This window comes from Ailuropoda melanoleuca, chromosome 1, assembly GCF_002007445.2.
Source record: "Ailuropoda melanoleuca isolate Jingjing chromosome 1, ASM200744v2, whole genome shotgun sequence".
NCBI classification, from domain to species: domain Eukaryota; kingdom Metazoa; phylum Chordata; class Mammalia; order Carnivora; family Ursidae; genus Ailuropoda; species Ailuropoda melanoleuca.
Genome location: NC_048218.1, coordinates 8,268,274 through 8,294,038, shown reverse-complemented (window position 1 = coordinate 8,294,038; position 25,765 = coordinate 8,268,274). Strand labels below are relative to the sequence as shown.

Genomic DNA, 25,765 nt, shown 5'->3' with positions numbered 1-25,765 from the left:
GAGATGCCCTTCAACAGATGACTGGATTAAGAAGCTGTGGTCCATATATACAATGGAATATTACTCAGCTATCAGAAAGAACAATTTCTCAACATTTGCTGCAACATGGACGGCACTGGAGGAGATAATGCTAAGTGAAATAAGTCAAGCAGAGAAAGACAATTATCACATGATTTCTCTCATCTATGGAACATAAGAACTAGGATGATCGGTAGGGGAAGAAAGGGATAAATAAAGGGTGGTAATCAGAAGGGTGAATGAAACATGAGAGACTATGGACTCTGAGAAACAAACTGAGGGCCTCAGAGGGGAGGGGTTGGGGGAATGGGATAGACTGGTGATGGGCAGTAAGGAGGGCACGTATTGCATGGTGCACTGGGTGTTATATGCAACTAATGAATCATCGAACTTCATATCAGAAACCAGGGATATACTGTACGGTGACTAACATAATATAATAAAAAACATTAAAAAAAAAGAATCCACTACAAATACAGCAGGTTACTATTTCTAAATGACATTATCAAATTTCATTTAATAAAATACAGTGCTGCCTTTGCATAGCTGTTTTTCCTGACAAGATAGTTGTCTAGATTTTCTATGTTGTTTTTCATTTTTCAAGGTATAGGTGAATACAAACCTGTTACACAAGAAAAATACTAAAAAGTATAGGGTGCCTGGGTGGCTCAGTCGGTTAAGTGTCTGACTCCTGGTTTTGGCCCAGGTCATGATCTCATGGGTTATGAGATTGATCTGTGGGTTGGGCTCCGTGCCCAGTGGGAAGTCTGCTTGAGATTCTCTCCCTCCTCCCTCCCCCAACTTGTGTGCCTGTGTACTCTCTCCCAAACAAATAAATAAATATCAAAAAAGTAAAAAGACACAGATATTGTCTAAAGTGTTAAATGATGATTAGATGACTCATAGTTAAAATGTTCCAAGGGAAAGTTTTATATAAGGAATGTTACAGGCTGAACATGCCCCCCCCCCAAGAAGATAATGTCGAAGTCCTAATATAGTGTCTCAGAATGTGACTTTATTTGGAAATAAGGTTCGTTGCAGACATAATTAGTTAAGATGAGGTCATACTGGAGTAGGGTAGGCCCCTAAACCAATAAGACTAGTGTTCTTATAAAAAGATGGCCTTGTGAAGACACAGAGAAATAGGGAGGACACCATGTGACAGAGGGGGCAGAGACTGCAATGATATATCTTCAAGACAAGAAATGCTAAGATTTGCCAGCAACTCTCAGAAGCTGGGAGAGAGGCATGGAACAGAGTTTTCCTTGCAGTCCTCAGAAAAAAACCAAACCTGCTGACTCCTGTCTCCAGAACTGTAAGAGAATAAGTTTCTGTTTTTTTAAGCCACCCAGTTTGTACTTTGTTACAGCGGCCCTAGGAAATCAATACAGGGGACTAGCTGAATGGCAGCATGGGGAGTTGTAGAGAAAAAGCACTCATGTCTGAATATGAGCAGTGGATCCTTCCCAGAACAGGCATTGAGTACAGTCTGATGACTTCACATTTGTCATGGAAAACAACAAGCCAGTAGTTAGCTGTATGTCCCAAAGTGTAGAGGACAGAATTTAAGGAGAGGTTAGAGAACACGGAGAAGGAAGAATTTAGAAGACTGTAGTTGGTGGAAACTCAAGAGCAAGTGCCAACTACAGTAAGTAACCCATACAGCAATCAAATAACAGCCTCTCCAGATTGGAAAAGTGTATGAATCCATTGATCCCAGGCTGCCAGGATTTCCTGTGGAAATCCAGTAAAGCTCAGTGGGACCTCTCTTTGGGACTTAATGTCAAAACAGAAATGAAAACAAGCAACAGAGGGGTGCCTGGGTGGCACAGCGGTTAAGCATCTGCCTTTGGCTCAGGGTGTGATCCCAGCATTATGGGATCGAGCCCCACATCAGGCACTTCCACTGGGACCCTGCTTCTTCCTCTCCCATTCCCCCTGCTTGTGTTCCCTCTCTTGCTGGCTGTCTCTATCTCTGTCGAATAAATAAATTAAAAAAGAAAAAAGAAAACAAGCAACAGAGCATTGTCCTAACTGGCTGGAAACCTCCATGAATAAGGTAACTCTTCTATGAATTTTGTAAGACTGTGAAACGAACTGGGAATATATTGCAGTGATTAAAAATGTGGTATCACATGAAAACGTAGGACTGAGATTTATTAATGCTAAATAAAATACAGTTAAAATGATGTTTAATGTTCATTCTCTGTAAATTTAGCTTTTTGAGCCCAGGTGCACAGAAGCTGTTAGTTATTAATGCAAAGCGTAAGAGCAATCACAGCTAAATGCACTGAGTGTTTGCAATATGCCAAACACATGCTAAGTGCTTCTGTTGGCATTAGCTTATGTAATCCTTTAAGAAATCTGTGATGTGCGTGTTGTTGTGCTCCTTTACAGATAGGGAAACTGAGGTTTAGAGAGGTTAAGTAACTTGTCCAAGGTCACACCTGGGCTGAATCTGGGAGACCAGTGGAGACTCCTGTGATCATCCAGGTAGGCGATGCTAGCAGTGACAAAGGTGAGTGCTGAGAAGAGGTCGATGAGGCTGACAAGGGTCACCGACAGGTTAGCTGTGGGGTGTGAGAGGCTGTGGCAAACACAGCCCCAGGGTTTCTGCTCGGGCAGCTCGAAGAATGTAGTTGCCATTTATTGAGAAGGTAAAGACAGTAGGAGGTGGGCAGGTTTGGAGGGTGAAGGGCAGAAGAGAGTTTTGCTTTGAACATGTTGAGTCTGAGATGGCTATCACTGCCCAGGTGGGGACACCCGTGGTTAGATGTAGACTTGCAGAGTTCAGGAAGGAGACTGGACTGGAGAAGGCCATTTGAGATACAACAGCAGAGACCTGGGATTAAGAGCATGAGACTGGATGAGAGCCACAGACAGGGAAGGGCAGGGCCTGCCCAGGGACTCCAGGAACCCTCCAACATTGGAGACTGGGTGATGGGGAGGAGCCAGGGGCATGAGGCACAGGAGTGGCCACAAGGGGGAAGGCAGCCCTGAGTAGTCATCAGAAAAGTCAAGTAATCTGAGTACTGAGAAATGATTGTTGGAGTTAGCAACATGAAAGGAAACTGCAGACCCTGGGAAGCACGGTTTTGGTGGAATGATTTTAATGGGTTCAAGAGAGGACCAGAAGGGGGCACATGAGCCCAGAACATTCTTTTGAGGACTTGGACAATCAAGTCCCCTCCCAGAACCCCCCAGAAGTTTCTTCTGACCACCCCAGTCCTCTTTTGGGGACCCCAGCCCCACCTGGGCACTCAGTCCACCCATATTATTAATCTTGGCCAAAAAGGAACCCCGTAGGGCATTTATATTTTCCTGGGTGGCCCCTGAAAACAAATCTGTTCCCGGGCCCCAAAGAATAACACTGACATTGGTAAGGCTATGACTGGCTCAGCCCTTGGAGGGAGACCAGCAATACTTCCAGATACGTGCTTTTAAGAAGTTTAGAATCAGTTGGGTCCAGTATGAAATTTCAGATTGCAGAAGGCTTCATAAAGGCCAAAGCCTCGCAGATGAAATTGTGCGCAGTGTTTCTAGCTTAGTCTGCAGACAGATACAGAGGCCACGCTGTGCATTTTCACCCAAGAGTACGTACGGGCCACCGTAGGTTACCTTTGCCCATTCTCAGGGGCTATGTCATTTGCAGAAGCCAGTGCAAAATGAAAATGTGGGGCCCCTTTTTTAAAAATCATTAAGAATTTCAAGATGAATGAGATGCAAGCTAACGTGGCGCATCAAACAAGCACGGGCCTCTCCTGAGGGTGGGGTCCTGTGGGACCTGGCAGCTTGCAGGCCCTGGAAGCCCGTCCTACTGGTTATGGATAGAGCCAGGAACTGGACGTTGGGATTTTTCCTCCCTTAAACCCATGAGTACATCTCGTTGAGATGCTGAAAGGAACAGGAGACACTTTTGCAGTGTTCTGCAGAATAAAAAAATATGGTTTCATATGTTTATTTTTTCCTCATTCAAGTGCAGCCCAGATGCCTCTGTAACTATCTGCCAGGGGGGAGCCTTCGGAAAACAAAGCTGTTACTGGTCTCCTGTGTCCAAGAGCGGCCTCCAATGGAAACAGACCTGTCGTTCTAAATCTGTTTTCACTTTCCTCTTGTTCCAGGGAAGCTGTAGGTGTGCGTGGCATTGGGCGCGCATGGCCAACTTTAGGAGGGAAGAGCTAGCTGCCTCTGGGTGGCTTGCTTCTCGGAGACTCTGCTCCAAGCCCCCACACGCTGGCAGGGCCCCCAGCCCCTAGCGAGAAAAGCGGCGAGGCGCCCGAGTCCCAGCGACTCCTTGTTCTGTCCAGAGCCCCCCTGCATGGGAGCCCTCTGAGAGCAAGCCCTGGGCACCCTCCCAGCACACGGCCCCCGGTGGAAAATTCCCGATGCGTTATTGCTGTTGGCAGCCCCGGGAGAAGCCTCTGGCCCTGGCGGCCCCTCGTCCCGTCCCGCAAACAGTGTGAGGAATATGAAGATCACTGGAGGGAGGAATGTTTGAGTTTAAAAGCGCCAAGAATCACTCCTGAACTGGCAAGATGCACCGTCTGCATTTGAAAAAAGGACGTCGGAAGAAGCCTTGAAAACAGGCTCTTAGACTTCTTGTTCCGTGGGATGGAAGATATTCCCGGATGCAAGTGAGAGAATGATTTTTTTAAAAACAAGAATTGACATTCAATTGTATTGATTTTTTATCTTAAAAAAATAAAATAACTGGAAAACAAATATTTATAGTAACATTTTCCTGGTACCAAAGAGAGGAAGAATCTGTGTTTCTTCCTTTTTTTTCCTTTTTTTAACAGGTTTCCCTGTAGATGCTTAAAAGCATTGATCCCACCATAGATGTGGGTAAGTAAACCACAGTAACCGTAAGAGATTTTTGCAGATGGTGCCAGATAAGAATGGAGGCCCACTTCAAGTCTCACTAATTTGAGCAAACAGCTCAGCCTTACATGACTCACCTGGCTATCTACACCATAACAGCTGGTTCCCAGAACTGTCTAGAAGATGCTGAGATAATATATGTAAAAACCTGTAAGCGCTGTAAGGACGCCCAACGAATGCGAGGGCTGTGCTGCTGAAGATTTATCATGGTTACAGCTAAATCCCTTCTCGACTCCATCCAAGCCAGCCCCGGACACCGGGCTGAGCCCAGACCTGGCGCTGAGTTGCCAGAGAACGCACCCACGGGGCTCTTCTCTGGTTTCCCAAGACTTCAAAACTAAACCGAGTGATTAAAAGATTTTTGGAATTGAAAACGGCAGGAATTAAATCTCTCAGTGGGAATGTGCAGCCAAAAGCCAGTGTCCTGAGTGACTCCACGTTTGGGGACCCTCTCAGGGCACTAATCCCAGATCCCTTTCTACTTTGCCTGTGGCCCTCCCAGCAGGCCTTGGGAAGACCGCCCATCCTGGGAAGACCATGGCAGCTGTTGGGGGATGTGGGGTTCAAGGTAGTTGAAGGATTAACTCATGGATCAGATTGCATGGAATTTCCCCCGTTTTATCCTTATTAAGAGAGATCTATAACTTTCCTGCCCCTTCTCCCATGCCAGCGTGTGTGTGTGTGTGTGTGTGTGTGTGTGTGTGTGTGTGTGTGTGTGTTGGCGGGGAAGGGTGTGGGGAGGATAAGGCTCCCACGTCTGGAAACTCTGCACACTCTGCCTGGCCTTCTTTGCAGGAGAAACAAGCCAGTCACAGTGCAAAGGGTCAGGGTCAGTGAGCTCAAAGAGACATCGCCTTGAAAACACTCAATAGATTTAGTCCTTGCCCCCAGACCGGGGCCAGCCAGTGATGAAAGAGTTCTGCCCAAACACTCAGGAATGGGGTCTTGACCTTCCTGGCTCATTAGGAACCCAGCTGCCCTCACAACCGGCTGCTGAGGTCCCCCTAGGAGTCCCCAGGCCCCCTGCAGCTGCCTTTCTACAGGGGATCTTGACTGTCACCTGGAGAGCCCTTGCCTGCCCATGGCTCTGGTCAGCAGGGCCTCACAGCCCCGAGACAAATGACTGTCAACCCCAAAGCCATCCGACTCATAGCCTCACACCCCAAACTCACATGCAGAGGCCCCGAGTCCCATCCGCTTCATCAGGTCCCTCGTCAGTGGGGCTGCTCCAGACCCTGGCTGGGGGCCAGCCTGTGTGAAACAAGGATTCTTCAGGGATGCTGCCGCCCTCCTGTCTTCCCTCTTCCACTAACTAGGAGCTTCAAGGCCAGAGTATTTGAGAGAAAAGTATTACCTTGCCCTTTGAGGAGGGCCTGCGTGGGCACATGTGTTATCGGTTGAATGGTTAACTGCCCTGTGCACGATATCAGGCAGCCGGGCCAAGGCAGACATTCAGGACCAACCGGAAATGTCATTTCTGCACTTTGGAAAAGTGCCTGATACATCTGAACATAGTCACCTCCTCCCTAAAACGCCATCTGGTGACTCTCCAGGGCTGCCAGGATAAAGCCTTGACTGCCCAGCCCAGCGCCGAGGGCTGTCCCCTGTCAGCCCAGCCCACCTGCCCATGCTCCCTGCACCGGGCCCGTTGGCTGTTCCCTCCTCGTCTGTGTCCTTACTCATGAGTCCCCTGCGAACAGCCTGATACCTGCCGAGGATCCCTTCCTGTAGCCCAGACCACCCACCCTCCCCTGGGTTGGTCACCTGGCCGTTATCTCAACACTGATTGGGACTTTTATCAAATTGAGCAACTCAGGAGTTTCTCAACTTGCAGGCTGCTATGCTCTGGACACAAGCCATTGAATTTTGACCAACATGCAATCGTGTTTTATTTTTTCAGCTACAGTTGCATATATGGGCAGTTAGGTGATATCCGCTGGTAGAGTATGGAAGTGGGTGGGTCGTGAGGCACGATGTGGAAGGAGGGACGATTTGCTACGAGTTGGAGATAAGGGACAAGGTGAAAGGTGAAGCCAATGCCAAAAGAAGGTGGCTCTCTGGGGATGTATGAGAAGCTTGCCTGGAGAGCCTGATAGGACTGGGCATAGCTCTGAAAGGTAGGACAGCACCCAAGCGTGGCCGAGGGAATGCGGCTGTGCTGGGAACGCCTCCAGCACATTCTGGGCATTCTGGGATACAGAATTGCTGAGAGCCATGATTTAACTTGACTCATGTGTCTGTCCCTTTCTCACTGATTCCATCGCCATGCTCCAAGGGCGGGGATTTGGGCTTCTGTGTTCTCTTCACTGCAGTCCTTGATCTGCATGACTTTGGTTGGTGCTTAAGGACAATGAAGGAGCTCATGCGGGGGGGGGGGGGGGGGAAANGCAGCTCTGGGCAGGGACCAGAATCTGGCCTCTGTATCACTGGCAATGGGAAGGTGATGGAAGAGAGGGTGTCTTGTTGAAGTCCTAGTTCAGAAGTGTCTGTTAGACATGACAGATTAAGGACTGACCCACGACCAAATCCACAGAGCTTCCTTTTTAAATGTCTTCTCTAGAAGTAACTGTTGTAAACAAAATCGTCTTTGGTTCAGAGCCATCATAGGTCCAGAGCCTCTTCTATTCAGTAAATACCATCTATAGTAAAATGCACCTGCGTGATCTGTAATTTTATGCTGGGAATTTGGGGGGATGATTTTTATACTTTTGTCTTTGGGGGTATTTGGCTACAAGTAATACATTTAATTTACAACGCCTTTGATTTCTTGGCACTGATTGTGTACTTGGGGGAATCCTGCAGAGATAGATAAAATACGAACTCCAAATAGTTTTAAAAGATTATGATATTTTTATAAATACTGCATTTAACCATGAACAAAGTGGACATAATGTTATGTTTTGTAGACTTTTGTTAAACCTGTATTAATCTTGATTTTCTCTGGAACAATTCATTCCTGTTCTGGGCTGAAGTGTGAAAGCTTCCAGGCCCATGGCCCTGGCCTGTGGCTCCTGATGGACAAATGAGCCTTTCCTGGGCCAGAGGGTGAAGACACAGGTTCATCAAATATTGATCAATTGATTGATTGATTGAACTCCAGCACATGTGAGCAACAGGGTGCTTGGTGAGCAAGACAGGCTCCTGCCCCCTCAGAGTGTGGGGGTGCAGGCATATAGAGCCAGCTGCATGAGGGACAATTGGCAGACAGGGAGGTTAGGCTTGGGGGCTCGAGCTCTCCTTTCCCACCCGGGACCCTCATCCTCCTTTCTCCTACCTGCCATCAAAGTCCACCCTTGGGTCCTTTTTTAAGCTCTCAGGTGCAAATGACTCATAATAGCTTAACATTTTATCCCACCCAGGAGGTATTTTTAAGTCTAAAGGATAAAGATTTAATAGTGAAATTTAAAACACCAATCAGGGTACAAAGGACGATTGGGAAGAAGAAGGTCTTGAGCATTTTCTAATACCCCTAAAATCATTCCATTGAATTATGGTGACTTCTGTCCTTGTGGATATGATAGAAACTAGTAGATACTTCAGGTTAGATGGATGGACAGATGCATGGATGGATGGATGGACGGATGGACAGACGGATGGATGAATATATCACCTTTATTCTCTCAGTTGGTGTTTGAAGCTTGATTCATTTTTTGATTTCTGGGCTAGGGTCTAACACACATTAGGAAGTTGGTAAAAAGTCTGTTGAACAAGCAATTTAATGAAAGGGAGGGTATAGATGCAGTGGCCTGTGGTTTGGGGTTACTGTTTTGGGCTCCTTTTTTTTTTTTTCAGTTTTATTTATTTATTTATTTATTTATTTATTTTATAATAATTTTTTATTATGTTATGTTAGTCACCATACAGTACATTCCAAGTTTTTGATGTAAAGTTCCATGATTCATTTTGGGCTCCTTTTGATTTGAGTAACACACAACAGGCAACTTGGGTCTGCAGTTAGTGGACTCTTAGCTCTCTTCTTGGGGTAAAGGCCATTGCAATGCTTGGCCTTGCTCAATTTATTGACAGCATATCCAGTCGAAGCCACTAGACTCCCATGGAAACCCTTGTTCTTATTTCATTTGAACTTGGCAGAGGTCTGACCTTGGTGGACTCCTCGTATTAGTAACAACAACAATAAAATGATACTGAGCACTAATGTAGCCCTTGTTGTGTGCTAGTTGTGGTTTTAAGCACATTACATATATTTGCTGACTTAACCCTTCAAATAGCCCTTTGCTTGAGCCACTACTATTAACACCATTTTATGGATGGGGAAATGGAGGCTCCAAGAAGATAAATGACCGGCCCAAGGTCATCCAGCTCTAAGTGGCAGAGGCAGGACTTGAACCCAGGCAGATTGGCCTCAGCATCGGGGCTCCTATCACTGTATAAATCACACCCCCGAAATCAGCTGGCAGCTGCCAGGCTCCTGTCGCTGAAGGAGAGTTGCTGCTCCTTCACAGAGAGGGCTGGTTTGGGGTCCTGGCGTTGATGATGGTGTGATCTGTGGAGGGACCGGCTTGGTGGAGGGGGCTCCTTCCCTGCCTGCTGTTGACTCAGGCATGAAGAGGAGCCAAACTGCCACAAAGAAACTACCAGCCTCACAGCCACCACCACCCGACAGTGGGCTGAGGGGACAGGGACAGGTGCACATCTGTGTATCCATCAGAGGATCGAGCAGTTTGGTCTCTTTACTGGGGATGACTGGGGACTTGCTGGCCCGTCACTGGGCATGCCAGACCATCTATTTAGGGAAATACCCTGACACTACCCCAAGACAAATGAGACAGGATGGGGGTAAGAATCTGATCATTTCAGTATAAATGTCCGTTTGGGTCTGGATCTGAAAACCCCATATTTTTGGGTTTAAGATCATACTTTTCTGACATGAAGAGTGAACTGCAAAATCAGACGGGAGGATTGTTACGTTTTCACCAAGTAAGCAGCCTTAACCCTTGGTCAGTGTATTAGTTTCCTGGAGCTGCTGTAACAACGTACCACCAATTGGGTGGCTTAAGACAACAGAAAGTTATTCTCTCAGTTCTGGAGGGGTCCAAAATCAAGGGGGCAGCAGGGCCATGCTCTCTCTGAGTGTCTAGGTAGGATCCCTTGTTGCCTCTCCCAGATTCCGGGGGTGCCTCCCAACCCTCAGCCCTCCTGTGCCTGAAGTGTGCATTGCTCCCATCTCTGCTTCTGTCTTCACATGGCTTCTTCCCTCTGTGTCTCTCTCTTCGCATGGCATTTTCCTCTTATGAGGACACCAGGCATATTGAATGAGGGCCCAATGACCTCCTCTTAACTCCATCTGCAAAGACCCTATTTCCAAATAAGGTCACCTTCACAGCACCAGTTAGGACTTGAACATATCTTTTTTGGGGACAGAATTCAACCCATCACAGCTGGTGATATCTGTGGCTCACCAGTTATTTACTACTGTTTCTATTATGTGGAGTGAGACTGTGATTTTCATTAGGACCAGGAAATCTTGGCTGGCAATGCTGATACTTGAGTGCAGGTTAAATCAATAGAGCAGAAGATGCCGTATCAGTCAAGTTCATTTCCAAATACAGAGCAAAAGCAAGATGCCTTCCTAATCTTATGCTTTTCTTTGTTTTCTGAAGCTTCCCCCTTGGCTGCCTCAGGACACCCTCTCATCCTGAGTTAAATGACAACAAAGTGACAATGAAGGCCAACCGAGTAATTATCTGGAAGCCCTGCAGCTTCGTGGGGGAGAACCCCTCATTTTTCCATCAACCATGAATCACAACATTTGCCCATTTCTTGAAAGAATCCCTTGGAAATAGCTAGGGTTAACAGTGCTTCATAGTTTACCTAGAAAGAGCATCAGAAAGAATTTTTCTTAGTGGGGACATTTCCAAGTAGAGAATAGACAAGTGAACTGATGGCAAATGTACTTAATGGGGAAGACCACAGGGAAATGAATTAAATAGGATCCTGTTTATGCTTTTATCCTGGAAGACGAGGTCGATTTTAGTTCAAGCAGGGCTTCTCTGGTGCTGTGTGGACATAAATACGTTCGCTAATGCTGGTTGCTTGGTATGAAATGGGAAGTTCCTGAAATTTGAACAACACACCTGTGACACATGACCTCCCTTGTATTTATCTGGTGCCCATAATGCATCTGATGCCATCTCAGCGGCACACATTTCCACATGATCCTGTGTTTGCTAACGGCTCTTTCGTACTCTGGACACAGGAAGATTTAACCTGTTCCATGAGCTAGATACCAGAAACTTCACAGCCAGAGTGCCCAGAGATCGTCTGATACACAGTGACCCCCAAAGAATTATGTCTTAAATATTAAGAGGCCACAAGTATGGATATTGGAAACTCACACAGACATTTGTATGCCCAAGTTCATAGCAACATTAGTCACTGTAGCCAAAAGGTGGAAAGAGCCCAGATATCCACTGATAGATGAATGGATAAGCAAAACGAGGTCTCTCCATACAGTGGAGAATTACTTAGCCTTAGAAAGGAATCAAACCATGACACACGCTACAACACGGATGAGCCTTGGAGACATTACGCTCAGTGAAATAAACCAGTCACAGGAGTCGAGTATGATTCTACTTTATAGAAGGTCCCTGGAGGAGTCTGATTCAGAGACAAAAAGTAGAATGGTGGTACCACGGAGGGGAAATGGGGAGCTAGTGTTTAATGGGGACAGAGTTTCTGGTTGGGATGTGGAACAAGTTCTGGAGACGGTTGGTGGGGATAGTTGCCTAACAATGTGAATGTACTTAATGCCACTGAACTGTACACTTAAAAGTGATTAAAATGTAAGTGTTATGTTATGTGTATTTTCCACAGTAGAAGACATGTGCGTACACGCAAAGATGTGTGCCTTACATTAGCCGTTCTGAGTGGCTGCCCCCCACCGTGTGGTCTTGCAATAGTTTGTTAGTTTACGTGAAAGGAATTTCATTGGAATAAATGTTCTCAGGTATTAAGCGAGACAACACTGTCCTCTTATCTCTATTCTAGATAATTCTGAGAGCCAAATACCAAATCCAGACCCTGACCCTTCCACCCGGGAGGACAGAGGACTATCAGAGGATTTAAGGCCTGGGAAACAGTGGCCTTCCTGCAGTGAGCCCTCCCTTCCTCAAGGGGGCACTGTGGGAAGGCCTACTCACCCTGGCGCAGATGGGTGGCTACCATGGGAAGAGGCGGCCGTGCAGCTCGTTGCAGGACCTGGTGGGCAGCGCAGTGCCGGGTGGGACCGGCGAAGACGGCCAGGTCATGCACCTGCCATTCTGAACAAAGACCTTGCCTGCCCTGGACTCCTAATTGCTACCCGCTTCACGCGCAGACGGTTTGCTGATGCTGGGTGCCACACCTCTGGGTTTCCTACGCCTTCTAATTTGCTGAGTGCTTGCACGCAGACTATTATCTAACCCTACAGACGACTCTGTGAGGCATCTGTTATCAAGCTTAGGCATCTTGTCCAGCCCTCACAGCTGGTCATAGAAAAATCTGGGCCTCCAACCCAAGCTTACGTTCCTTCCTCCGCAGGCTGCCAGCCTGGAGTCGCCAGCCCTCCCTCAGACCATCGGAAAAGGCAGCTGTGATGAGCAAAGTGGGTTCAGGGTGGAGCTCTGCAGGCGGGCACTGAACACACTCCATCAAGATTTGTTGAGTGAACAAGAACCGGCCTCAAGCCCGGTTTCAGAAAGGCCTTGCTCTCCGTTCCAATCCTGGCTTATGTTCATTGCAGCTGAGCACCAGCATGGCTTTGCTGGGTCCCAGCTTGAAACCCTTTCGAAATATCTCAGTTGCCACGGATCAGGCAGCATGGGGATGAGAAAATCAGGCTCTCAAGACACACTCAGACACCATTAGGCCCTTTTCCAAAGGGACAGGAATACTCTCAATATTCAGTTTGATAAGCACAGAGTGACCTTTGTTTGTGCCCTGATGGACTCACAATCTCCTTTCTAAAGTTGAGGCACTTGAATCTCTACCTTCAGCTCTTAATAATCCAGAATCTCCCTTCCTGACCAGAGGCCTCTTCCATAAAGAGGTTAACCAGAAAACAAGAAAGAACACACAAAGCTTGCAAAAGCAGACCAGCGAGGAATGTAATACGTTTCAGAGAGTCAACGAAAATAAGAAAAGAGCCCAATGTCAAACTTAACACCATCATTTTAATTTCCAAGTGCTTTTGGGTTTTTTCATGTTGGTTTCATGGAAATTTACGTTTGTGGAGAACACTGTATTTGCTACAGGATCTCGCTGTGTTCATTTAGGCCGGTAATAAAAACCATCTGCCTGAAATCCTTTTTGGAACAAGAAAGTGTATAAACAAATAGGCAAATGGGCATAAATGACCATGGGCAGGGGGGGCTGTTTCAGAAAGGGGGAGTGTGGGTGAGCCTGAAGCAAACGCTGCAGGCCAATATTTGCAGGAACTGCCACCTTTGGAAGGCATGTGTGAGGCTATTATGAAAACCCGTACAGCTTGCAAATAAGCTTGGTACATTTTGGGAGAACGGACAGGAACCTTTCTCTTCCTGAACGCTCACTCTGTGCTTGGGGGTTTCACCACCAAAGTGAGAACAATATTAGGAAGCATTGACCCTGTAGTGGGCTGAATAGTGTCCTCCCACCCCAAAACTCATGTCCACCTGGAACCTTATTTGTGACCTTATTCGGAGGCAAGGTCTTTGTGGATGTAATTAAGATGAGGTCATAGTAGATTAGGGTGGGCCCTGAATCTAATGGCTGATGTCCCTATAAGAGCAGAAGAGAAACACAGGAGAGAAGAAGGCCATGTAAAGACGAGGCAGAGATTGGGGTGGTTCAGCCACAAGCCAAGGAATGCCAAGGGGTGCCAAGAGCCTCCAGAGGCTGGAAGAGCTAAAAAAAAAAAAAAAAAAAAAAGGCCCCCCCCCCANTTTGGAGCCTGCAGGGAACATGGCCCTGATGACATCTTGATTTCATTCTTCTGGCCTCCAGAACTGTGATAGAATCAAGGTCTGTTGTTTGGGGCCTCCTGGTTTGTGGTGATTTATTATGACAGTTCCAGAAAAGGCATACAGCCCCCCTTTCTGCTGGGAGCTGTTTAGGCTGGGAGAGATGGGGCATATTAGAACCAGGAAGAACTTGGTCAGATTCTTGGTGCTTGAGTTAGGAGCTGAGGTCCAGGAGTAGGAAGAACTGATCTTGAAAGAATCCATGTTGAGCCAGTTTTTTGGTTAGCTGGTTTGTTTCTTGCTACCTGAGAGGAGACCACTGGATGGCCACAAATTGCTCCTGGGCCCCAAGGAGGAAAGAAGGCAGCTCGAAAGCAAGCAGGTGGTGAGAGGCTCTGCCCCATCCTCCTGGTCTCAGGGCCCTCTCCACAGAGTGCTGGGGCACCCTAGGAGTCCAAGCTGAGTTGGAGGGTCTGTGGGTAGAGAGGGCTGCTCTTCTGGAAGGCAGGGCATGGAGAAGAACTAGCAAGAAAGACTAGGTTTTTTCTTCTGATATTCAGTATAGGTTTTTATGTTCTCAGCAAGACAATATTCTTGAAAGTCAGGCATTGATGGGCGAGAAATAATTTTCTAAATTCCTTTAGCTCCTATCACCATATAAAGATCGAGGCCTAGAGATTCCATCTCTGAAGTTCTTATCATCTAGAAAATTCAGGATATTGCATGCATGTTTCTGCCCTGAGGAACAGGGGCAGCTCAGTTCCTTCCAGGCCTGGTGGACAAGGAGGAGAAGGGAGACCAAGGAAGTGGAAGCTGGTGGTCACATACACTTGCCCCAATCTCCCCCAAATTGAATGTTCTGGGGGGAACCCAAAGAAAATGGGCTCTTTTTCTGCTCCCTGTTTGGATCCTTGGAGGGGATAAACCCATCCCACCATGGGGATGCACTGGTGTCCGGGAGCACAACGTGGTCACGGGATGGTACGATGAGTGAGCTCGACTCAGGTTCCTGGCTCCCTTCATCTTCTCCGAGGCCTGGACATGACCCAGGGATCCTCACTGTCCCCAAAGCAGGTACAGCATGGAGCCAAAAGCCTCACTGGGAGCCAATGGCTGTAAGGAGCCCCCCTTGGCCAGGGATGGAGTGGGCATCCCATCAGATGTTGGGGGATTTCCAAAGTGGCTTGGTCATACATGAGAGCCCCTAAGCCTCATCCCTTAGTCCCCTGACATCAGCTGGATGTCCAGAAGGCAGACCCAGCCCATGCTTCCCTGAGTGGGTGCCTGCCAGTACCAGGACCAGCATAGCTTCCTGGTAGAAGAGGCCGGTGCAGGACTGGATGGGAGATCTATCACCTCTGCATGGGGACTGTGAGCTTCCTTGGGCACTGGCTGCCATCTTAGTATGGGTGAACCCTCCTGAAGCCTGTCTCCCTCCAAGGTGATTGTTTCAACCAGAAAGGGTGAAGGTAATACTGATGACAAATAAAGTCCCCTCTGCTACCCATAAGACAAGGGCTCAGAAGGGAGAGAACTGAAGAAGCTTCATGGTCTCCCACACCTGAGTGGTGGACGTGACCCTGAGCCCTCACCACCTTGGCACGGAAGGGCAATGGTCATGTGCTGAACTGTGTCCTTTCCCAAATTCCTCTGTTGAAGTCCTAGCCCCCAAGACCTCAGAATGTGACTATATTTGGAGACAGTGCCTTTAATGAGGTAAATAAGGCAAAATGAAGTCATATGGGTGGGCTCTGATCCAATCTGGCGGGTGTCCTTAGCCAAAAAGGAGACACGGAGGGAAGACCATGTGAAGCCAGGGGCAGAGACCGGACTGGTGCAGCAGTAAGCCAGGGGATACCCAGGGCTGCTGCAACGGCCACGGCCTGGAAGAGGCAGGGAAGGATCCCTAGAGCCTTCAGAGAGAGCACGGCCCTGCTGACAACTTAATTTGGGACTTCTAGCCTCCATTGTGAGAGAATAAATTTCAGTTGTTTTAAATCACCCAATCTGTGGCACTTTGTTCCAGCAGTCCTAGGAAGCTAAAAAGCCCATGTCATCAAAATTGAGGTTTCTGAAAGACGGTGCTCCATCTAAGTGGATTTAAAAGCCTTTCTCCTCGGGGCACCTGGTTGGCACAGCGGTTAAGCGTCTGCCTTCGGCTCAGGGCGTGATCCCGGCGTTATGGGATCGAGCCCCACATCAGGCTCCTCCACTGTGAGCCTGCTTCTTCCTCTCCCACTCCCCTGCTTGTGTTCCCTCTCTCGCTGGCTGTCTCTATCTCTGTCAAATAAATAAAATCTTTAAAAAAAAATAAAAAAAAATAAAAGCCTTTCTCCTGAGGGCAGATTCCTCCCAATTTAGCACAAGGAGGGGAATTCAGGGCATAGGAGGTGGCGGGGTATCTCCAAGAAGCATGCCCTGCTGCCCATTCTAAGTCACAGGGTCTGGAGCCCTAGGGGCAAATGCTCAGCAGTCCCGCAGGCCTTGCTCCCACCGCTGGAGGAGCAAGCCAGGGAAGGAAGGAAGGAAGGAAGGAAGGAAGGAAGGAAGGAAAGGGACGCAGGGCTCACAGGCTTTCTTGGCTTCCCAGAAAGAAGCCGCTCCGAGTCTGTTTTCTTTTCTCTTCCATCAGATTCATCTTTCGTATCTCCAATAACTCCTATCTTTCACCAAACTCAAGCAGGCCCGGTGAGAGCTGTGAAAATACCTAACTTCAAAGCCTTCCCATAAATCATCTTAAAGGCCTGCCCTAAGCCCAGAGAAGCGAAACGAGGCTGAGAAATCACTCCTTATTTCATCGCCACGTAACCGAGACTTTGTTCCCCCGTGCAGGTCACATCTGTCACCTTCACTGCCGCCACCAGGGTCCCCACACCTCCAGACACCTGCATTAGCCACCCTGCAAGGGCTGAGTTATGAGCCGCGTCCCAGATCTGCAGCCAGCGACTTCCCTGTTATTCCAGGGGCTCGATCGCTGGGGTGGCCTCAAGAGGCTTGCGGTTTCATTTCCTTCACACTTTCTGGGTAGCATTGAAGGGAACAGAGGGACTTGACGGTGCTCCGTGGTGGTCAATCTTTGGTCTCAACCCCTGGCGGTGACACTGTTGACAAGGAGGGGATGGCTTTGTGTGCCGGGACAGTAAGGTGGGAGCACCTTTAGCAGAGTCCTTGAGCTCCAAGGAAGAGAGGAGCAAAGGATCCTTGGTTCTGGAGTGGGGCCAGGCTTGCTGCGCCCACCGGTGCCCCACTGGCTCTGTGCAAATGGGGGTCTCGTGGGAGCTGAAACCCAACCAGGGCTCCGCTGGCCAAGCCTCATTCCCTGCTCTGGGGTCACGTCCTTTCCTCCTGAGTGACTCGGTCATCACTGAAATTTTTTTAACTCAGCCACTCAGATAGGGGTGTCCTTCTGCAATCCAGCCCTCTGGGTGAAGCAGCTTTTTTTTTTTTTTTTGAACCAATTTGCAGTTTCAGCGTGCAGGAGCTGCCCTGATCTGAGAAGAGCAGCCTTTGTGTGGTTGCTTTTAGGAAATTTCACAGAGGGAAGGGGACGGAGAGAGATGATATCAATGATGGGAAGCCCTAAGTGACTTCACACACGGGTTGGGGCGGGGAGCACCGAAGCCCATAATTCACGGGAAACTAGCCTTTGGAGTTTTTGTGTGAATGGGGCCATTCTGCCCTCAGCCTTCTCCAATTTTGAATTTATAGGGGAAGTCCAGGGCTATAATTTAGTGAGGAAAATGGGGGCATTGTGTTTTCTCTTTGAAACGACCCAATACTTAAATGGAAAAACAAGACCTGCTCTTAACAATCATTTGGTACACATTTAATAACCAGAAAAATCCTTTAATTTCCGGAGGAGGCTCAGAAATCTTTGCTAAGCATGTGGCTACTGTGATATCTGTTTAGGAAATACGTGGGACGGGAAATAGGAAGATGTGCAGGGGTGCCGAGGGGGGAGCCGTCCTGTCTGCAGGCTTCCTCCTCGGAGGACTTTGCTCCCTGTCTTCTGTGGACAGAGCTGGAGGGAGGCACAGCTGCCTGCCAGGTTCCTTGGGGCGACAGTCCCGTCTCACCAGACTCTGCCACCGCCCAGCCATCCTTCAGTCCCGAGGGACCGGCCCTCAGCTTCTCTTCCTCAAGCCCCCTCCCTTACTCCCCCCCTTCCTGGGGCTGCCGGAACAAATACCCACAATCTGCGTGGCTTCAAACAACAAAAACAGTCTCTCACACTTCAGGAGGCTCCAAGTCCAAAATCAAGGTGTCAGCAGGTTGGTTCTTCACGGGGGCTCGGAGGCAGAGTCCATCCAGGCCCCTCTCCTAGATTCTGGTGGTTGCCTTCAATCACTGGCCCTCCTTGGGTTGCACATGCATCACCCCATTCTCTGCTTCACTCATCATCCCCCTGTGTCTGTGTCTTTTCTCCTCTTCTTAGAAGGACACCAGTCATACAGAATTAAGAGGCCACCTTCCTCCAGTATGATCTCGTCTTAACTCTACTAATTACATCTGCAATGGCCCTATTTCCAAATAAGGCCACATTTGGAGGACCTAGGAAGGTCATGAATTTGGGGAGGGGGACACTGTTCAACCCAGTGAAACCTTGTTCTCCAGACACTGAAGTCCATGGAACTCAGTCCATGGAATCCCAGGGAATTCAACCACAGGAAGCTCCCAGCCTTAGCAGCCCTTCTCTGAACATTATGCCCCAACTAAGAAATCCATTCCCCTCTACCTCTGTCACTAGGACCAAACTCCTCTACCTGCATTTTCAACATCCCTCCCCACCCCAAAAGGTACATCACCCTACTGTCTAGGCGTTCCCACTCACCTGAGCATCTCCACCCTGCCCTCCTCTGCCTTACGGCCACCACACCTGGTCTGACGGCTCCTCTCCTCCCTCCTTCCAGCCGTCCCTCCCCACTCTCACTGGGAGCTTCTATCTGCTGTGTTGCTGGCACACAGTAGGTCTCAGTTCATGCTTGGTCCATTGAGTGGGATCCCCTGACACCTCTCCCAAGCACCTTAGGACTGCACTGACATAGCCTCTGTTTCCAGCACCCAGGAACAATCATACCGTGGAGGTCCCTCCGTCCCTGAATCACTCACTGACTCTCCAGTTCGCTGGCGCTCCACTCAAAAGCCATCGCCCCAGCTAGAGTTTAGGCTTTTTGAAGGCTGAGACCCGATATATCTGTTCCTGCCCTCACAGCACAATCCAGGCACTGAGAACACTCGGTAAGTTTTCCCCTTCAAACGTGTAAGAATGCAGCCATTTTGCTTTATGGGCCTGGGTTCCTAGAAAGAATTACTCATTAGGGATTGAGTTAGTTTCAGATGTTAACACAACATGACTGGGGATAAAATCAAGCTGTTTTATATGTGTTTTGAGTTGCTAAAGGCGGACCCGAGGGTGGCCTATGTTAGCATCTGCAGGGCTGCTTGTTAAAAGGTAGGTTCCAGAGCCCTGACTCAGACCTACTGAATCAGAATTTCAGGAGGTGGGTCTGGGAATGAATGTTTTTACGTCAGCCGCAGCCCAATCCAGGTGATTCTTATGCATGGTAAAGTCAAGAATCACGGATCTAGACACGTAGACAACAAATATTGATTTTAGATACACCAGTGGAGTCAAGGACAAACTAGTGACTTATTAGAGCGCACAGAGTCAGCTAAGGGCAAAGCCAAAAATGAGTTACTGCTTCCTAGGTGACCAGTCACTTCAAGGGCTGCCATCGTCTTCTGGTGCACAGCGCCGGTCTCACAAAATCAGGTGGCCAGTGGAGAAAATCTGGGGGGGGGGGGGGTCTCTGGGGGACCCCCATGGGCGGNGGCGGTGCTGAGCTTGGAGCCTGCCCCAGCTGCAGACAGAGTCTACCTGTCTTCCTATGATACTTTCCCCCGAGGCGGAGAATTAGAGCATGCTGTTCGTTTATAATGTTTGCTTTGCTTTTGGAAACACCTCAGGGCAACTCAGGATAGGTTTTCACAGTGGTGTTTGACTTGGCTTAGTTGCAAAGTTCCCCCTTTTTAGTCTATTTATTGCAAGTTAGCACACGGCCCCATATCCAGGAGTCCAACACCAGGTCTGACAGAAGTTGAGGGCAGGCAAATGAAAGGAAATGGCGGGAGGGCTGAATCGGGCGTCCCCATACCTACCTTCCTGGCTTAGAGATAAGCTGAGGTCTTACCTGCAAGCCACTGAGGCCTTGGGATAGAGTAATACCTCCAGCCACTGCCTCCCCTACAACAGGGTCCGAAGCATAATTTTCCAAGGAGATCTACTCCATTTTTTTAGCTTCCGTTTTGCTTACATATTTTCTTTTCTTTTTTTGAAAATTCAACGAGCTTTCACTAGTAAATTCCTGGTCCTCTTGATGTTTACTTTCAAGTTTCAAATAGATGCCATGTTACATTTAATAATACCCTAATCTCCACCACTGTTCTGTTTCATTTACATTGTTTCATTTGCCCCACACAAAACTCTATGGGATGGGTATTATTAGATCCCATTTAATAATGAGAAAATGAATTCAGAGAAGTTAAGTGAGTGGCCCAAGGTAACCCAGCTCATAAATGGAGACCAGGGCTTGCAACTCAGTGCCATGTTTTCTCAGTGACGGGGGCGCTTTCTGCCTGGTGATGACCTGCCCCGGACTGAAACTTGTTTCTTTGCCTTGAAGAAGAAGAAAAGGGGTTTGGCTGAGGACTGAAAGATTTCACCTAAGGCTAGCCTCTATTTGCATTTTTAGCCCAGTTTATCTTAGCAAAATGAAAAGTGAGGACATTTACCGGTTTGTACTGACACCCCCTGCAGGGAGTTTCTGTTCATGTAATTGTTTTTGTAAACCTGAAAAATGTGATTGAGATTCACTAGTGTGCATGACAGAAACAGTTTAAGATCCAATCAGAACATCATCAAGACTTTTGGGATATGGCCACCATCATCTGACCCAGGGAGGACCGTGCTCAAAGGTATAGGTGGAATCTGGTACATTTGGGGCTGAGACTAGCGAACTGAACTGGAACCTACAGACTTTGGGTAATGGGCCCAGTGCCTCACATTTCCCACTTGAAAATCCCCTTCATACTGTTTCCCTTCCATGCTTTCTGCAGTGCAGGCTTGGGAGCAGCTCTCCTGCCCCATACCCAAGCGTGGCCATTGTGATCCATGGCGATTGCTGGCTCTATTAACCTCTCTTATCAGCAGCCTGGGCCTGAGTTAGAGGACTCGTGGTTCTCTCTACTTCAAGGGACACACAGCAGGCTTCCACCAGCTCCTGGTCCTGGGTAAGGGCTGTTCTTCATGGAACAAGGAAGATTGAAATGAGAATAATTTAAGACGCTGTTACTCAGCCATGAAAGAACACTGGATAGAAAAGGGTTCAATGAATTCAAAAAGCCCAGTGATTGATGAAATCCAAGGACCCCAAAAGGGGCTTAGCTATTGTTTAAACATTAATCCCATGTCTGGACCTTGATTCTGCCTTGACTCTGCCAGGAAACACCATGTTTTGACTTCCTGTAATGAGCTAAAAGCAGTAAGAATAAACCGCCATGAGGAACAGTAAGCACTTAGTACCGTATCAGCTGCCCCAGGATGTGTTCCGTGTTTACAGATGTGAATTCTAGTAGCCACAGAAGTTGAAGCTGGTGTTGTTATCCCAAGTTCACATGGGGGGGAGAAACAGATTCGATGAGTTCAGTAACTCGCACAAGATTACAAAGTTAGCAAGTGGTAGGGCCCAGAAATGAATGGGGTCCTTTCTTCTCCACACTGTCTCCCATGAAATACTATTCTTCTCCCCGCTGTGGTCTGATGCAGGATCACATTCTCCTACTGCACTAGTCAGGCCAAGAGCCATTATGCCATCCTGGTAGTATGCTGAGGGTCAGTCCCGGAATCAGCAGGGTTCACTCTCAGCCAAGGAAAGAATATTCAGAGGAAACGATATCTTAGATTTCTTTTTCCCTTAGTGGATAGACATTACGTGAGAGGGTTATGGTATGTTAAAGATATATTACTGTGACATCTTGTAAATTTTATAGCCACTGTTTTACACTTCATCGGCATTCCTGATCTCACTGTGGTGTTCACTTCAAATAATATTGGATGGATGAATGTGGAAGACTCAAATGCAAGTTGTACATTATTTGATGATACACTAAATGATGATGTCTTTAGGAATGGATTTTTTCCCCTTGAATATCACGGCTTTAAAGTTATCCATGATTCCTTTAATAATTAGAGTTTCTTTGCATTCATAGTTATTATACTTATAAGAAACAAGGGTTGTTTATTCTTTGCTTATAAAACAAAACACTGACTATTTCTCAGTTATTAAAAAAATCTATATAGTCTTGAAAACATCTGACTTGAATGAAGGAAAAAGTTCTCAGTCGACACATTAGAACTTAAAAGTTTGGAAGCTTTAAAAAAAATTTTTTAAAGATTTTATTTATTTATTTGACAGAGATAGAGACAGCCAGCGAGAGAGGGAACACAAGCAGGGGGAGTGGGAGAGGAAGAAGCAGGCTCATAGCAGAAGAGCCTGATGTGGGGCTCGATCCCAGAACGTGAGGATCACGCCCTGAGCCGAAGGCAGACGCTTAATGACTGAGCCACCCAGGTACCCCTATGCAGGTGATTCTAACATGTAGCCAATGTTGAGAACTACTGGGTGTGGACGATAATGGATTTTTAAATTTAGGGAGTTAGAGCCAATTAATATCAATGCATTAATGTATCATAAAGGAGAAAGACCTACATTAAACAGATGAAGAGTTTTGAATATAATGCAATTAAAATATATGCAATGAATATAATACATACAATGTCAATAAGTTACAGATATAGTTAAATATTCAATAAATATTACTGAAAGAATGAATGAATGAACATCCTACAAAGTTTCATATGGAAATTCATATTTTGATGAAACTAAGAAAATTGTAAGAACTATCAGTAAGAAATAAAAACTTTTAATTAAACTATGATGTGCCATATATTATGAGCTACACTCCAATTTCAAAAATGTTCAGAACAGGGCGAAATCTGTTTTATAATTGATGATCTACAGTACATATTAGTAATGTCCACTAGATGTCGCTCTAACCTGCTGCTTCAGGTTTCAAGGGAAGCCTGAAAACTGATTTTCCCCAGTACTTAAAATCATTAATAGTCCGACTCTTTTAAAGACAAAAGACTCAAAAATCTCATATTTTGAGGAGTTGCTGCTCTTCTTTCCCTTGTATTAAGACCTACCCGAAGTATCTCACAAGGTGTAAAATCATTTAAAATGTGAATTGAAAAGTTTGAATGGCTTGATAGAAAAAGTGCAATTGGCTCCCTTTTATCCACAGCCCTAGATTTCATATTTCTCTTGTTTGTAGTGGGTTATAGAGAAGAGACGGTAATAGCAAGGCTTATGTTTTGACTTACATCAAGTAAAAAGTAAAATCCAAAGGAAAGAAAACGATGTCTTTTAATTTGAAGTCAGCAGATCATGGCACCCTGAACACAAGACATGGTTACTGGTTGTCATGCCAAGCAAGGCCTGGTGATAAGGGGGAAGTGGGGTTAACGGGACTGAGCCCTGAGCTTACACCCATGGCTGGTATTAACCGTGGGAATTTACTGAAGTCCTCTGTGGCTGAGAACCTGGATGACCTCCCCTGTTAGGTGAGAATCACTCTCCCAGTAAAATAACTAGAGATTTTGGGGCAAAAAGAAGCTCGCAGAAGCTTCTGGAGAAGTGCATAGAGCAGAGTTACTCAAACTGTTCCAGATCTCCAATGAGATGAGAACAGAAATTGAGATTAAGCATTTCAAAATGCTTTTATAGCAACATAACAAAGTCATTTTATGTCTGTGAAATGTAATAAGAAGAAATTGAACTTGCATTTTATATGTATTTTTTATTTCATTTTTCTAGTAATTCAGTATTTCTAGTCTTTTACAAAAGTACTGGTTCATAACAAATTGGAAATTTTTAAAAAGTAGTCTTTCACCCCAAATAGCTTGGGAAGTACTGCAGAAAGTCCACCCTGAGCTGCAGAGGAGGGAACCCCAGGGTGATGACCCTATTAAACCCCTTAATAATTTTCTAGTGGACAATATAAGTCAAAAAGGGCTGAAGAACAGGGGCACTTTGATTGTGAAGCACAGGATGACTGGAAAAGTAAAAGGAAATCCTAAGAACAGCACACCTCAGGGAGCCCCAGCCTCTGGGCACAGTCTGCGGCTCACCCCAGAACCGCACCAGCTCTGCAAGGCTCAGAGACCCCTCACCATCACCCCTAAGCTGCTCCTCTTGCCCAATGCACACACACAACGAATCGGCCTTGGGGTAAGAGGAACTCAGGTGGCCACAATGAAAAGAAAATACAAAACCACTCAGAATTGCTCACATCTTATATATTCAGAGAAGTGAGTGCGTAGACTCCTCCCTGGCTTGACCCAGGCTAAATCAATTGGCTTTGATGGAAACGAGGCTTAAAGCACCATGGTTTTCCAAGTATGGATAAACAAGTTGGCAATTTTACCCCTCCAAAAAATGCCCTGTTGTGCTATCATACTGTTCGTGTCTTTTTTGGGAAAGCAAACTGGGGATAACTATCAAAATGTCCATTGTGAATACTCTTTAACCTGGCAGTTCGCCTGCTAGAAATTCATTCTACAGGTATCCTCTTACAGCAAGCAAAGGCACACATAATACAATACCCAACACTCACTGGCTCTTTCTGCGAGGGATAAAACTAGATGAAACCAAAACGGCCTTCAGTGAGACTAGTTAGCTGATGGCACCCCACACGGTAGGAGAGAATGCACTGTTAAAAGGTTCAGGGTTCCTGTATGTGGAGAGAGCTCCAAGACACAATTTTAAGTAAAGAAGCCAGTTGAGTACAATGGGTACAGTGTGACCGTATTTGTGTAAAACGAGAAGCATATGCATTTTGATCATGCAGAGAGCCCTTCTGCAAGCTGTATAAGAAACCCTTCACAGTGGTTACCTTCAGGAAGTGAAGTTAAGGGTCAAGATGAAGGAGAAGGACTCTGGTATCTGACATCACACACTTCTGTTTTCTTTTTTTAAGTAAAAAGATATATTAATGTACCACGGAATGAGGTGCCTATTGCGGAGAACAGAATCAAGAGCTACAAGACACGGCAGCAAGGACCCCTCAGGCAAAGATCTAACAGGAAACAAGACTGCATAAAAAGTCAGTCATGCTGTAAAGGTCAAGAGACACCGACAAAGGGCAAAACACAACTTCTGGATTGCTGTCACCCACGGCTGGTGAATATTTTTAATAACAGGTAATGATCGGCCTTGGGGGACTCTGTAAACCCCAGTGGAAGGTGTGGCAGGGGTCTGAGGCTTCCAGGGATCACAGCCACCACCAGGTAAAGGAGTCCAGAGACAACTGCTTCAGTATGTAATTACTCTGTAGATGCAGAATGGGCAGAAAGGAGATTGGGGTTGGTTAAATAAAAAAGGGTTGCCTGGCCCTGCTTCACAAATAGAGGGAGTGTCTTGGCTACCCGACGCACTGTTAACGTCTACAAATGCCTACAAATGCGGCATATGCATTTCCTGTTTAATTCTATCCTGCACAGTGCCAATTCTGTGATACCACTGGTCTCAGAAATAATTTTCTTAGCAGTTGTATGTAATTACTATATATATATATAAAATCTCAACCAATGAGAGCTGGGGAGGGAGGCTCCCTGCCCACTTGGGGCCTTCAGCACAACTCGCTCTCATCTTAAGAGTCTTTTCAGGGCTATCTCAAGTTGAGTGTGTTCTGCAAAGCACACTGCTTGCTCTGCTTTGGATTTTCTTTCTGCCATTCATCTCATATTCTAGGGAACAGTTTTGACTCGGTGTTTTAGGTCAAATGTGTTTAAGTGATCATTCTGGACT

At 46.8% G+C, this 25,765-nt stretch overlaps 1 protein-coding gene across 2 annotated transcripts in view; it reads right to left on the bottom strand.

Moving 5' to 3' along the window:
* Positions 1–6,584, bottom strand: part of CLDN14 (claudin 14) — a 21,186-nt gene extending 14,602 nt beyond the window's left edge. Inside the window, exons 1-2 of one of the 2 annotated variants that reach the window (XM_002917062.3) lie at positions 6,254–6,584; positions 6,072–6,150 (exon numbers count right to left, since the gene is read on the bottom strand). The gene's annotated coding sequence lies outside the window, so the exon portion shown is untranslated. Of the gene's footprint in view, positions 1–6,071 lie in introns of both variants that reach the window. The other variant, XR_004623881.1, reaches the window with a different exon arrangement.
* Between the last annotated feature and the right edge of the window lie 19,181 nt (positions 6,585–25,765).